The following is a 13023-nucleotide window of genomic DNA, read 5'->3' as shown; positions in this document are numbered from 1 at the left end:
GCCACCATTATCTCTCTAGATATCAGAACAACCAGGTCTTCCTGAACACTGGTCCACCTTTGTGTATTCTTCAAAATAGAGTTGAAAGAGTCTTTCTAAAACACTGGTCCAGCCAGGCATGGTGGTGCTTGTAATCCCAGGACTTTGGAGGCGGAGACAGGAGGATCACAGGTTCACCACCAGCCTCAGCTACTTGGTAAGGCTCTCAGCAACTTTGTGAGACTCTGTTTCCAAACAAAATATAAAGTAGGTCTGGGAGCCGGGCGTGATGGCACACGTTTGTAATCCCTCGCTTGGGAGGCAGAGACAGGAAGATGGTGCAGGTTCGAAGCCAGCCACGCGCGCTGGCTTAGGAGACCCTGTTTCCAAATAAAAATGTAAAAATAGGTCTGGGAATGTAACCCGGAGGTAGAAGGGCTTCCAGGAACCCCAGTACCACCAAAAATAAAAAATAAAAAATAAAAATAATAAAAATAAAGTAGGTCTGGGAGTGTAACTCAGAGGTAGAAAGCCCCTGGGTTCTATCTCCAGTAGCATAAAAAATAAAAATAAAACACTGGCCCAATCTAGGCTCCTCATTGCTCTCAGGAATAACTCCCAAATTCTAAATATAATTTATGAAGCTCTTCATAATCTTTTCCTTCCTTCCTCCCTTCCTTTCTTCCTTCTTTCCTCCTTTTTTATACTATGGATCGAACTACCCATAAGCATTCTACCTCTGAGCTACACTCCAGCCTTTTTCAAAATTTTTTTATTTTAAAACAGGATCTAAGTTTCTGGCATTCTTGCTAAATTGTTGAGGCTGTTCTTGAACCTGTGACTCTCCTATTTCAAGCACTGGGATTACAGGCCTGTGCTACCACACCTGGCTCCCTGCTTACCTCCCTGGCCGTATTTCTTACATCACATTTCCCACTTGATGACTTCAGCCATACTGCAGTTCTTACACATTCTCAAATGAACCTTTTCCTAAAACGTATCTCCACCTGGAACATCCTCCTAAGCTCCTCCTGGTTGCTTTAGTCCCTAATCATCTCTCAAGATTCAGATTAGACTTCACTTCTTCTTGATATAGAACAAAAGAAATAAATAGGTAGAAAGGAGACAGATAAGCCGGGCGTGGGGGCACACTCTTGTAATCCCAGTACTTGGGAGGCTGAGACAGGAGGATCGCAGGTTCACCACCAGCCTCAGCTTAGTGAGGCCCTCTGCAACTTAGTGAGACCCTGTTTAAAAATAAAGAATAAAAAAATTGGGCTGGAAGTGTAGCTCAGAAGTAGAATGTCCCCTGAATTCAACCCCCAATTCTATAAATAAATAAATAAATAAATAAATAAATAAATAAATAAGTGGAGACAGGAAGGAGAAATAAAACTTTAATATAAGAAGCTGGTTCTAAAGTTTCTCAACCTTTATTCTTCAAACCAGTTCTCTTTCTCAGTCCTGTCTCTCCCCAAATTCCTGGGAGATCCTGTGGGTCCTAGAGTTAACCAAAAGAAAATATAATTTCCCTGTGCACTATTAACAAAAGAGATACGATAGCCTGAGAAACATATAATTCAGGGGACTCCCCAGCTTATCTATTGCTGAGATGAGGGAAACCACCATCAGCTTGAGGGGCCTGAGCATGGCCAGACCACCAAAAACCACCAGTGAGCACCAGACTGAGGTCACTCACGTACCTTCCATACCCACCCTTCTCCAAGTTGCCTTTAAAAGCAGAGCCTTGCACCCCTGGTGGTACTTCTGCTTTAGGGGTGTCCTGTATTCTCCCTTGAATGTGGATTTCTTACTTTCCTAAATAAAACTCTATGTCTCTGACTGGCAAGTGTTGAAATTCTTTTCCGCCACATAAGCCAAGGACCTGGGGATCCTGAGTTGAGGAATTAGCCCTTATAACACACTGACTTCCTAAACTGGGTCAGAAGCCTTTCCAGGACCTCTCATAACTCCTAGTAACCCTCCCCCATTGTGGCTCTTAACATACTTTATTGTTATGGCTGGTTTAATTGTCATACTCTATCAGCTAACTTCCATGAAGGCTGGGAGGGTGGGCATCAGTGTGTGTGTGTGTGTGTGTGTGTGTGTGTGTGTGTGTGTGTGTGTCACTGGGGATTTAACCCAAGGGCATTTTAGCTCCATGCTACATCCTCAGACCTTTTTCTTTTCTTCTCTTTTCTTTCCTTTTCTCTTCTTTCTTTTTTAAACAGTGTCTCGCTAGGTTGCTGAGAGTCTATGTAGATGAGGCTGTCCTCAAACCTACAGTCCTCTTGTCTCAGCCCCCCAAGTACTGGGTTTACAGATGTGTGCCACCATGCCCAGCTATCTTGTATTTTTAATGCTGATATGCTTGCTAAATATTGAAATAAACCTCTGCTTTAGGCCCTGCTCATATGTTGGGTTGAAGGATGAGGGGATGAGGAAAGACCAGGAAAAGGCCATCATGGCTCTACTAATGCGTTATTGTCCTGCACAGGTCGTCATAAAGGACCACAGTGAAGTTTATATCTCAGAAAAATCCAGATGTGTTATTTCTACCTTTGTACAAAAGAATCCTTAGGGAGCAGTTGGGTTTACAGAGAAAAATATAGGAGATTGAGACTGATAATAACACACTGCAACGGAGCAGGGGCGACGCAGGTGACAAGCTCCCTAGGTGACCAGCACACGACCTCCCTTGGAATCCCCCGTGTCCTTGCCAGGTTATTCTGGCCAGGTAGGACGCATTTCTACCCACAGTTACTGATGAGGGCTGGGAGTCTTAGGTAACTTGCTCAAGGTCATAAAGCAGTGGGACAATGAAGGTTTGAACCCAGGGTTATTGTTTTCCCATACACGGCCCCCAGAACCTGATTTAAGACTGGGGTATATTTATGTTAAGAAAGTAAAAAAGATATTACAGTTTGCCGTGATTCCACTGAATAAATGGGATAATGCACTGTATAGTCATTCAATGTATACTATTGAGCCATCTCCAAAAACTGAATATTCAACACTGAAAAAATAGACAAAATATGTGCTTTTCCAAAATTTATCCTGCCCATTTTCAACATATCTTCCAGAGTTTTTCATGTCAGTACATATACATCTTTATCATTTTTAACCACTGAATTACATTTAATAGATTTGAGAAAACATCATTTATTAAATGTCTCTCCTATTGACGATTAATTGAATGATATCCAGTTTTTTAAGCATTTTCATACTCAGTAAACTTACTTGTGTGTGCACGCACATACATACTTATGTAGGTAGGTCAGATTTCTGTGGGTTAGATTCCTATAAGTGGAAATTAGTGGAAGATTCCACAAAAAAGATTTAAATTTGGACAGCACAGCCAAATGACTCCTCCTGGACCTTTTCCTCAAGGACAGATCAATTTACACTTCTCAGACACAGTAAGCGAATATCCATTTCCCTATGCCCTGTATTGCAATGAACCTATCAATCATGGGTTGATAATAATATCTTATTTTTATTTGCACTTCTCTGATTATTAAGGTTGAAGATCTTTTTATTTGTTTGCTAAACATTTACATTTCTTCTCTGAGCAGCCAGTTTTTCTTTAGGCTGTTTCTTATCACTTTATATGAGTGTTTAAAGTAAGAATGTATGTAAGTTCTTTGAATATTAGATAAAGTCAAAAGTGTTTTCTCCCAGATTGTCACTTAAAAATTAACTTGGTTGATTGTTTTTTTTTTATTCAAAATCATTAAGGTTTGCATAGTCAAATCAGTTAATCTTTTATGGCTGTGGGGTTTGGCATTTTATTTAGAAAGATCCTTCTCACTTCGAGGTTTATTTATTCATTAATTCAATATATATTTATAAGGTGTTTTCCATGTGCCAATCACTGTTCCATACATAAATATAAATTCTCCTGCATTTCTTAATCCTGCCATGACTATTTTTTACACTTAAGACATTGATTCATTAGGAATTAATTTTAGAGTGTAAGATGGGAAATTAGCTTTCTTTTTGCAAAAGAAGAGCAAATTTTTTCAGTACCATACATTGGCTCGCTACCCTTTTCCCATCGCCGTAAAAGATAATTCTAGCATATGCTAATTCCTATAACGAACAGATAATTTCCATACATAAATGTTTCGGAGTCTCTTTTTAGTTACACTGCTGCTGCGCCAGCACCACACTGTTTTAATTACCATAAATTTGTAATATATTTGATATCCTGCAACACAAGATTTTCTTGACTATCCTGCATAATAGCTAAATTTTAGTGAGGCCTTCTGCAACTTAGTGAGACTGTGGTTCAAAAATAAAAATTAGGGCTGGGTGTGTAGCTTGGAGGTAGAACTCTCCCCCTGGGTTCAGTCCTCAGTACCACCAAAAAAAGAGCAACCAGAAACATGGAAGATGCCTGCTTTTATTTGCAATTTGCATCCTTTGTTCTTTGAGAAAATTTGCAGGAATTTTGATTTTAAAATATGACTTGCATTACTAATGATTGAAGAGTTTTTGCTTTTGAATTTTTTAAGTGATGTGTAATCATAATGCCCATGATAATTCTTGTGTTTGGGGCATGTTCTTAAATTCTGCATCTGGGAAAAATTCCTCATTCATATAACTATTGTCCCAGCTCCGAGTCTCTGCAGGGTATTTTCCAAAACTCTGAAGGAAGGAGTTTTCTTTTTTTGGTGAAGTGTTTGGGGTGTGTGTTGTGTGTGTGTGTGTGTGCACACGCGTGTGCACGCATGTATGTGTTTGTTTTATATATCCTTCATAAATTAAGGACTGTCCTTTTATTCTCAGGCTTTCCAAAAACTTTTATTAGAAACGGCACTGAAGTTGACCAGATGCTTTTCAGTACCCAACAAGATGATCATGTACTATTTCTTCTTTAGTCTAAGTACCATGAATCCATGGATAATGGTAAGTTGTTTTTCAATGTTTTGATATCTTAAATAAACAATAAGCACCTTCACAAATAAATTATTGCTTGTTACTTGGATTCTATTCTTACATTAAGTTCTCATGTATGGGATTTGTGGGTGGCCATTTTATTTTAAACTTCTTCATTTGACACAATTCCCAAATAAAGCATATTTTGCAAAAATGCTGTTATCAGCGAGGCATGATGGTATAGGCCTATAATCCCAGCACTTGGGATGCTGAAACAGGAGGATAGTAGGTTTCAAGCCAGCCTCAGCAATTTACTGAGATCCTGTTATATATATATATATATATATATATATATATATATATATATATACATACATACATACATACATACATACATAGGAAGCCAGGCATGGTGGTGAATGCTTGTAATCCCAGCATTTGGGAGGATGAGACAGGAGGATCGCGGTTCGTGGACAGCCTCAGCTACTTAGTGAGGCCCTCTGCAATTTAGTGAGACCCTGTTTCAAAATAAAGAATAAAAAATAGGGCAGAGGATGTAGCTTGGAGGTCGAATGCCTCTGGGTTCCATCTCCAGACCCGAAAAAATAATAATAATAAAATAAAAAGGACTGGGGTGTAGTTCAGAGGTAGAGTATCCTGGATTTATTCCCAGTCCCATTAACAAAACAAAAAGCCCCAGATGTCATCAAGCTGTGGTCTCCCTTTCCTGGGGGCCTGGGACTCATCTCGCAGGGGCTAATTGCTCTCTGTCATGCTGTGGGTGAGGTGCTGGCAGCACTGACGTGCAGTAACTATGAAAGCTGCTGGCTCTTCCAATAGCTTTTGTGAAAAACCAAAGAAAACCCCACCGCTGGCAAGATTCTGTAAGGGGAACGTCTTGCTGTTAGATCCCCGAATGTGTCTGAGTGGTGCGGAATAATCAAGCTGGACTTGGGAGTGAGGAGAGGTGGCCCCTTCCCTTTCTTCTCCTCCTAGCCCGGCTGGGATGTGGGGAAAGATGACGTCATGACTGACTCACCCAGGACAGTGAAGCCTCCTCTCTTCCCTCCCAGGGAGATCTGCTGCCTGTGACTAATTGGGGTCATGCATGTGAAGTCTGCATTGTGATGAAGCCCTGCTAGCACAGCTTCGGGGCGGGGGACCGGGCTGCCCCAGAGCCCTGGGACAGCAGCTGGGGCCACGAACACACGTGAGAACAGGCCTTCGGCTAGTCTCCGCTCATCTGATGAACTTGGTGTAAAGCCCAATACACAGCTGGACTCAATAAATACCCAGTGATCAATAAAAAGAACTAATCATGAGGTCCGGCCAGAGAGTGCCACCAAGGAGCCAAAGAAAAGGAAGATGAGCAGTGACCAGAAAATCCAACCCACTTCCTGTCAACAGTGCCAAGGAGAGTGTTTTAAGTGGAGGTGATGGGACTGAGGAGCCATAGCAGTTACACGGCATTTAACTGCAAGTAAAAAGGAAAACAGTGCTGGGCGTGGTGGTGCACACTTATTAACCCAGTAACTGAGGATTGAGGCCAGCCTCGGTACTTGTGAGGTACTCCACAACTTAGTGAGCCCCTGCTTCCAAATAAAGAATACAGAGGGGCTGGGAGTCTAGCATGGAGGTAGAACACCCCTGGGTTCAATTCCTAGTACCCCCCCACACACACACACACAGCACAAGATTGATTAAAAAGGTGGGGGTGATGTTTGTTTAGGCCCGTCAGGAAATTTAAAGATAGTTTGAGACTAGGGCAGTGTTCAACAGTGCCAAAGAGACCCGCCTCCCCTCTTTCTCTTTCCATTCACAGCACGTTGGGTTTCCTCTTGTGTCACAAAAAGGCTGCTGTACCGCCAGGAGTTGTGCCCACATCCACAGCAGAAAACAACTGAGAGCAAGAGGGCACGGAGCAGGCCAGCTGGGTCTGGAGGTGTTCTCCAGATGTGCAGGAGTTTCTTACAGGATTTTTATGTGCCTTTCTTTGATGAGATCCAAGTCATATCATCTCCTCTGGATCAATTCCTGACCCAAAGTTTTCAGATCCAATCATTATTTCAATCAATTAGCTTCACCCTCAGGGGCTAAGGAAGGGTCTCTCCCAGAGATCAAGTGATACCCCAAACCTGACTGCAAATATTAGGGTTCTGTTGGAGGAGAAGAGGGATGGACGTTCGGACACAGTGGATGGCCTCTGTTACAGAAGTCACACTTTTAAAAGATTCAAATTCACTGGGTAGGTTGGTGCATACCTATAATCCCAGCAGTTGGGAGACTGAGACAGGAGGACAGCAGGTTTGAAGTCAGCCTCAGCAATTTAGCAAGACCCTCAGCAACCTAGTAAGACTCTGTTTCAAAAATAAAAGCAAAGTCGGGCTGGAGGTATATAGCTCGGAAGTAGAATGTCCCTGGGTTTAATTACCAATAACACACACACACACACACACACACACACACACACACACACACACCACAGAGATTAAAGTATAGTTAGCTGCATAATTTGTGAGGCCCAGTGCAAATCCAGAGCTCGGAATCCCTTGTTCAAAAGTTGATAAGAATTTCATGATAACAATAGCAGATCATTAAACCAGTCGTGGGCCTGCCGGGCCCAGCCCTGTGTGACTGCAGAGGTACTGTGCCCATAAAGTCAGCCCTGGCCCCAAAGCCTTCCATTGAGCTGGGCAGTTAGGGACCATTGATCAGTCCAGGTAAAACCATTAGGACAAAAGGAAGGGAGAGTCAGTGAGCCAAGGACCAAGCAGGAGGCAAGGAAGGAAAGATTGTAGCAACACTCCTTGAAGAAAATAGATACAGGAGAAAGCTGAGAAAATAGGGGAAAATAGAAGAAAGTGGGTGGAGCCAAATGTGTCCAGCAAACTGCTGCCCAGGCACTTTGTGTTTCTCTGCCCTGGGCCAGCTCCTGTTGCAGCCTGGGGTGACTTCCATGCACGGCAGGAGAGAGAGCTGCCCTCGCCTCGCCCCCCCCCCCCCCCCCCCCCCCCGTGCAGAGGACAGAATTAGGTTCTTACCCCAGTTTTGTGCACTAGCAAATTCTAAGCCACTGTACCTCAGCCAGCTCACTGTCAACAGGGAGTAGCAAAACGTGCCACAGGGACCATTTTGGCAGCATGAGAGAAGGCACAGCTGTTAACACCCCCCTCCTGACCATCCTCCACCACTATTGCCTCCCCACTTCAATACAAATTTGAGGGGTGTCAGTTTTGACAAGTTCTATTAATCTGTAATGATACAATCAATGTGAGTGTGAATGGGTAATACAAGGAAGAAAGGATACCAGGAGGTGGATGGTGCTTGTTTATGAGAGCCTGCTCCCCCACCCCGCCATCTACCGGGCTCAGGGCTGAGCTGCTGGGGGATGTAAACAAGGCTTCAGTGATGTCACCCCATCCGTGCCAAGGGACATAAATTTCATTTCCCAGAAGATGCAGCAGACAGTCGCTTCTGGGAAAACAGTGAGTCTAGCAATAAATATTGGCAGAGAAGAGAGACTTTTAATGGAAAAGCTTTGTGAACCTAGAGCAGCCAGGCTATAAATCCCCAAGCAGGGAGGAGCCTCATACTTTAGATCAGTAGACGAGTTCACCCGCAGCAAAATAAATAATTCATAACCCACTTGAAGACATCAGCTACCAAAACCCAAGTATTAAATTAAAAACCCATCCCAATGAGGCAGAAGCCCCTAAAATGACAACACGGAGGGAGAAACCACGCAGATTCACCTGGAAAACAAAAGGACAAGTTGCAATCTGTACCCCAAATATCACATGTCAACAGGATGTACCGGGATGCTGGGGCCCATGACATTTTAAAGAACGGAGTGTGAATTTCACGCCGTCTTCCTCCACAGAAGCAGTTCACTTCAAATGCTGCCTGCAGGAAGAAAGGAGAGGCAGGTCTTCATCTTGCAAGATGTCTGGGTGCCTGACACTTTGAAACATGTTTTTCCAAAGGTGATGCCAGCATCAGGGGACAAAAATCTCCATTTACCTGACCTAGAACCCTGCGAGCCACTGTGTGACTGGCCAAGCCACGGGCGGGCCTCCATGGGGGGCGGCAAGACCCCCACCGTGATGACATTCACACAGGGTCCCCTGCCCCCGTTCTTCTGAAATCTTGGCCTAGGGTGGGGACGTTAGACAGGCATGGCTACTGTAATGGTTTGGATTTAGCGTGTCCCCCAAGTCCCATGTGTTGGCAGTACAGTCAGCTTCCAGGGTGGGGCATGGCTGGAGGAGGTGGTCACTGGGGCTCAGCCCTGAAGACTGTGTCTGTCCCTGGCCCTCCTCTGGCTATCTGTACCTTCTGCTGCCAGAAGTTGCAGGTGGCTTTTCCTCCCCACCATGCCCTAAAGCTCTGCAACCCAGCTACCTGATCATAGACTTTAGTTCTAGGGATTGAATCCAGGGGCGTGCTATCTCCAAGCTATGCCATCAGCCCTATTTTTTTTTTTTTTTTTTAGTCTTTATTTTGAAACAGGGTATCACTAAGTTGCAGAAGGCCTCACTAAGTAGCTGAGGCTGCCTGCAAACCTTGATCCTCCGGTCTCAGCCTCCCAAGTACTGGGATGAGAAGCATATTCCACCATGCCCAGCTCATTGACTGGCTTCTAAACCACAAGACCTAAAGTAAGACTTTCCTCCTCCAACTTATGCTTGTCAGGTATTTTGGCCAGAGTGATGGAGAGCTGACTAAGAGCTGCTGTTGTTACACCTTCCCTTCAGATGAGGAAACCGAAGGTCAAAGAGGTGAGAGGATGAGCCCAGGGATGCTTACACCCAGAGCTCCTTGCCTCAAATCTCAAGAGGTTAATATGCGTGTAGGTAGACCTGGACACTCCTTGGATTTTCTTCTTTCTTTCTTTCTTTCTTTCTTTCTTTCTTTCTTTCTTTCTTTTGTGGTACTGGGGGTGGAACCCAGAGGCTTTCTACCTACAGGCTACACCCCTAGCCCTATTTTATAATTTATTTGGAAACAGGGTCTCACTAAGTTGCTGAGAGCCTCGCTAAGTAGCTGAGACTGGCTTCGAACCTGTGCGATCCTCCTGTCTCAGCCTCCCAAGCACAGGGATTACAAGCGTGTGCCACCATACCCGGCCTCCTTGGATTTTCCCAAGAGATCTTGACACTAAACCCAATTCTAGGATTGCTCCCACAGGCCTGGCCTGAAGAAGCTTCTTCTGTGGTCTGGGGTCAGCCTGTCCGCTGCTGGGTCAGAGCTGGCAGAGGAGAAGGGGGCTTGGCCTCAGGTCTTTGCTCTGTAGGCTGTTTGCTCCTTGGAGGTCTGGATGGAGTCCACTGGACCTGGGCCTGCGAGCCTTCATTAAAGAGCTGTCCAGGGGAGTCGGCGCTAACGCAGGCTTGGAGAAAGCAGCGCTAAATGGAGATGCCTTGAGGATGTGAACTGAATAAGATTTGGACAAAAATAACTGATCTGCTCTTGGTTCTGCCACTTAAAGGCCCTGTGACAGTAAGCAAACACCCATCTCTCTCCTCTAGATTCCTCCAGGAGGTGAACTAGACCCGATGGGATCGTGAAAATGTGTGGAAGAACCTGATAAATTAAAATGCAAAATATATAAATGCTCAAGAGGAAGCATTGCTGAGGTTAGAGACACTTTTCTTGTCGCTTGTGTCTGTCCTTACCAACTTCACACTGATTTGTGGTCTCCCGCTCTGGTCTAACGTGCCTTTGTAAGATGGTGGGCGGAGGAGGTAAAAAGACAAGTCAGCCTCGAGTTCCTGACCATCAGCAGAGCCCCTTTCTCTTCCTTGGAAGCAGCCACATTCCTAAGAGTGTATCTACAGTTGCCATGGCAACCTGGGGCTGTCTCCCTCACGCTTTGGTGTTCAGAACAATGGCCCCGTGTTGGGCAGCCGTGTGTGTGTGTGTGTGTGTGTGTGTGTGTGTGTGTGTGTGTCTATGTGTGTATGTGCATGTGTGCTTGCTCCAGGGAGAAGTGCAGTGACCCAACTACCGGGGCACTGAACACCCAGTGTTTGTAAGGGACAGGGAAGTTGTTGGATGTAGCCCACAGTAATCACAGTACTTGGGGGGAGGTTGGGACAGAAGGATCACAGATTTGAGGTCAGCACCTGATAACTTAGTAAGACCTTGCTTCAAAATAAAAAATAATAATAAAATAAAATAAAATAGGGCTGAAAGTCTAGCTTATAGAACAAATCCCCCTGGGTTCAATTGCCAGTACCCGCCCCCATACACACAGAAAGAGACACCAGGTGGTGCCCATTAGGAACATGCATGTTTATCCCCATTGGAAACAGGAAACAGGAAACAGCCTCTGCAATGTTATAGACCAGGGGTCAGTAAGCTATAGCCCCTAGACCAAATCTGGTCTGCTGGCCTTTTAGTACAGTCCACATGCTAAGAATGGTTTCCAGATTTTTATTTATTTATATATACATATATTTTATATATATAAATATATATATATAATATAAATATGTATATGTAAATATAAAATTTATATATATATATATATATATATATTTTTTTTTTTTTTTTGCGAGTCTGGGGATGGAACCCAGGGGCATTCGACCTCCGAGCTACACGCCCTGCCCTATTTTTTAGTCTTTTATTTTGAAATCAGGTCTCACTGAGTTGCAGAGGGCCTCACTAAGTAGCTGATGCTGTCGGCGAACCGTGATCCTCCGGTCTCAGCCTCCCAAATGCTGGGATTACAAGCGTGCATCAACACGCCTGGCTGGTTTTCAGATTTTTTTTTTATTTTTTTTTTTTGGTGGTACTGAGGTTCCTGGAAACTCTTCTACCCCTGGGCTACACTCCCAGACCTATTTGTTATACTTTTTAAATTTGGAAACAGGGTCTCTTAAGCCAGCGCTCACAGCTGGTTTCGAACCTGCGCAATCCTCCTGTCTCCGCCTCCCAAGCGTGGGGGTTACAAGTGTGCGCCACCACGCCCAGCTGGTTTTCAGATTTTTAAATGATTGAAAAATCAAAAGAACATTTCAGGACATCTGAAAAGGATTTGAGAGTCGGATCCCAATCCCGGCAGCAGCTGCGGCGGCTCTCGTCTTCCCTGTCTCTCCCTGCTGTCTTCCTTTTGCTTCTGGAAATATGGCCTCTGGGGTGGCTGTCTCTGATGGCGTCATCAAGGTGTCCAACGACAGGAAGGTGCACAGGTCATCGACGCCAGGCCAGAGGAGGTGAAGAAGCGCAAGGAGGCATGCTCTTCTGCCTGAGTGAGGACAAGAAGAAGAAAGATCCTGTAGGAGGAGGGGAAGGAAATCCTGGTGGGTGATGTGGGCCAGACTGTGGCTGACCCCTGTGCCACCTTTGTCAAGATGCTGCCAGACAAGGACTGCAGCTGCGCACTCTACAGCGCAACCCAGGAGACAAGGAGAGCAAGAAGGAGGACCTGGTGTTTACCTTCTGGGCCCGCGTACACCCTGAAGAGCAAAGTGATCTATGCCAGCTCCCAGGACGCCATCAAGAAGCTGACAGGGATCGAGCATGAATTACAAGCAAACTGCTACGAGGAGGTAAAGGACCGCTGCACCCGGCAGAGAAGCTGGGGCAGTGCCGTCATCTCCTGGAGGGCAAGGCTTTGTGAGCCCCCTCCGGCCCCCTGCCTGGAGCATCTGGCAGCCCCAGACCTGCCCTTGGGGGTTGCAGGCTGCCCCCTTCCTGCCAGATTGGAGGGGCTGGGGGAGTCCCAGCAGGGGAAGGGCAGCCCCTTCACCCCAGTTGCCAAAAAGCCGCCCCCCCCCCGCCCTCCCTTCTCCCATCCCTGACAGTTCTGGCTTTCCCAAACTGCTTTTGACCATCCAGTTCTTCTTGGGTTGAAGCAAACCAAGTTGCCCCAGGCACCCAGTTTAGGGGGACCTGTGTTTTTTAACAACACCCCTATTCCCCACCTATCCCACTTCCATTCCATGCTGCCAACTTCTAACCACAATAATGACTCTGTGCTTGTCTATTTAGTTCTGTGTATAAATGGAATATTGTGGAGATGACCCCTCCCTATGCTGGCTGCTTCCCCTCCCCTTACCCCTGGACTTGACCACTCATGGAAATAGAACCAGTAAAGGGACCTCCAATTAAAAAATAAAAATAATAAATAAAATGAAATAAGCTGGGCTTGGTGGCGCG

The 13023-nt window shown here is 45.2% G+C and overlaps 1 pseudogene across 1 annotated transcript; it reads left to right on the top strand.

Annotated features, from left to right (window-relative positions):
* Positions 1-11988: 11988 nt before the first annotated feature.
* LOC308259494 (cofilin-1-like) lies at positions 11989-12484 on the top strand (annotated as a pseudogene). Its single transcript has one exon. The product of its transcript is annotated as a cofilin-1-like (transcript).
* Positions 12485-13023: the final 539 nt, after the last annotated feature.

The sequence above is a fragment of the Muscardinus avellanarius genome (genome assembly GCF_963383645.1).
Source record: "Muscardinus avellanarius genome assembly, chromosome: 3".
NCBI lineage: Eukaryota > Metazoa > Chordata > Mammalia > Rodentia > Gliridae > Muscardinus > Muscardinus avellanarius.
The sequence above is the reverse complement of the archived record's forward strand: the minus strand, read 5'-3'. Positions and strand labels throughout refer to the sequence as shown.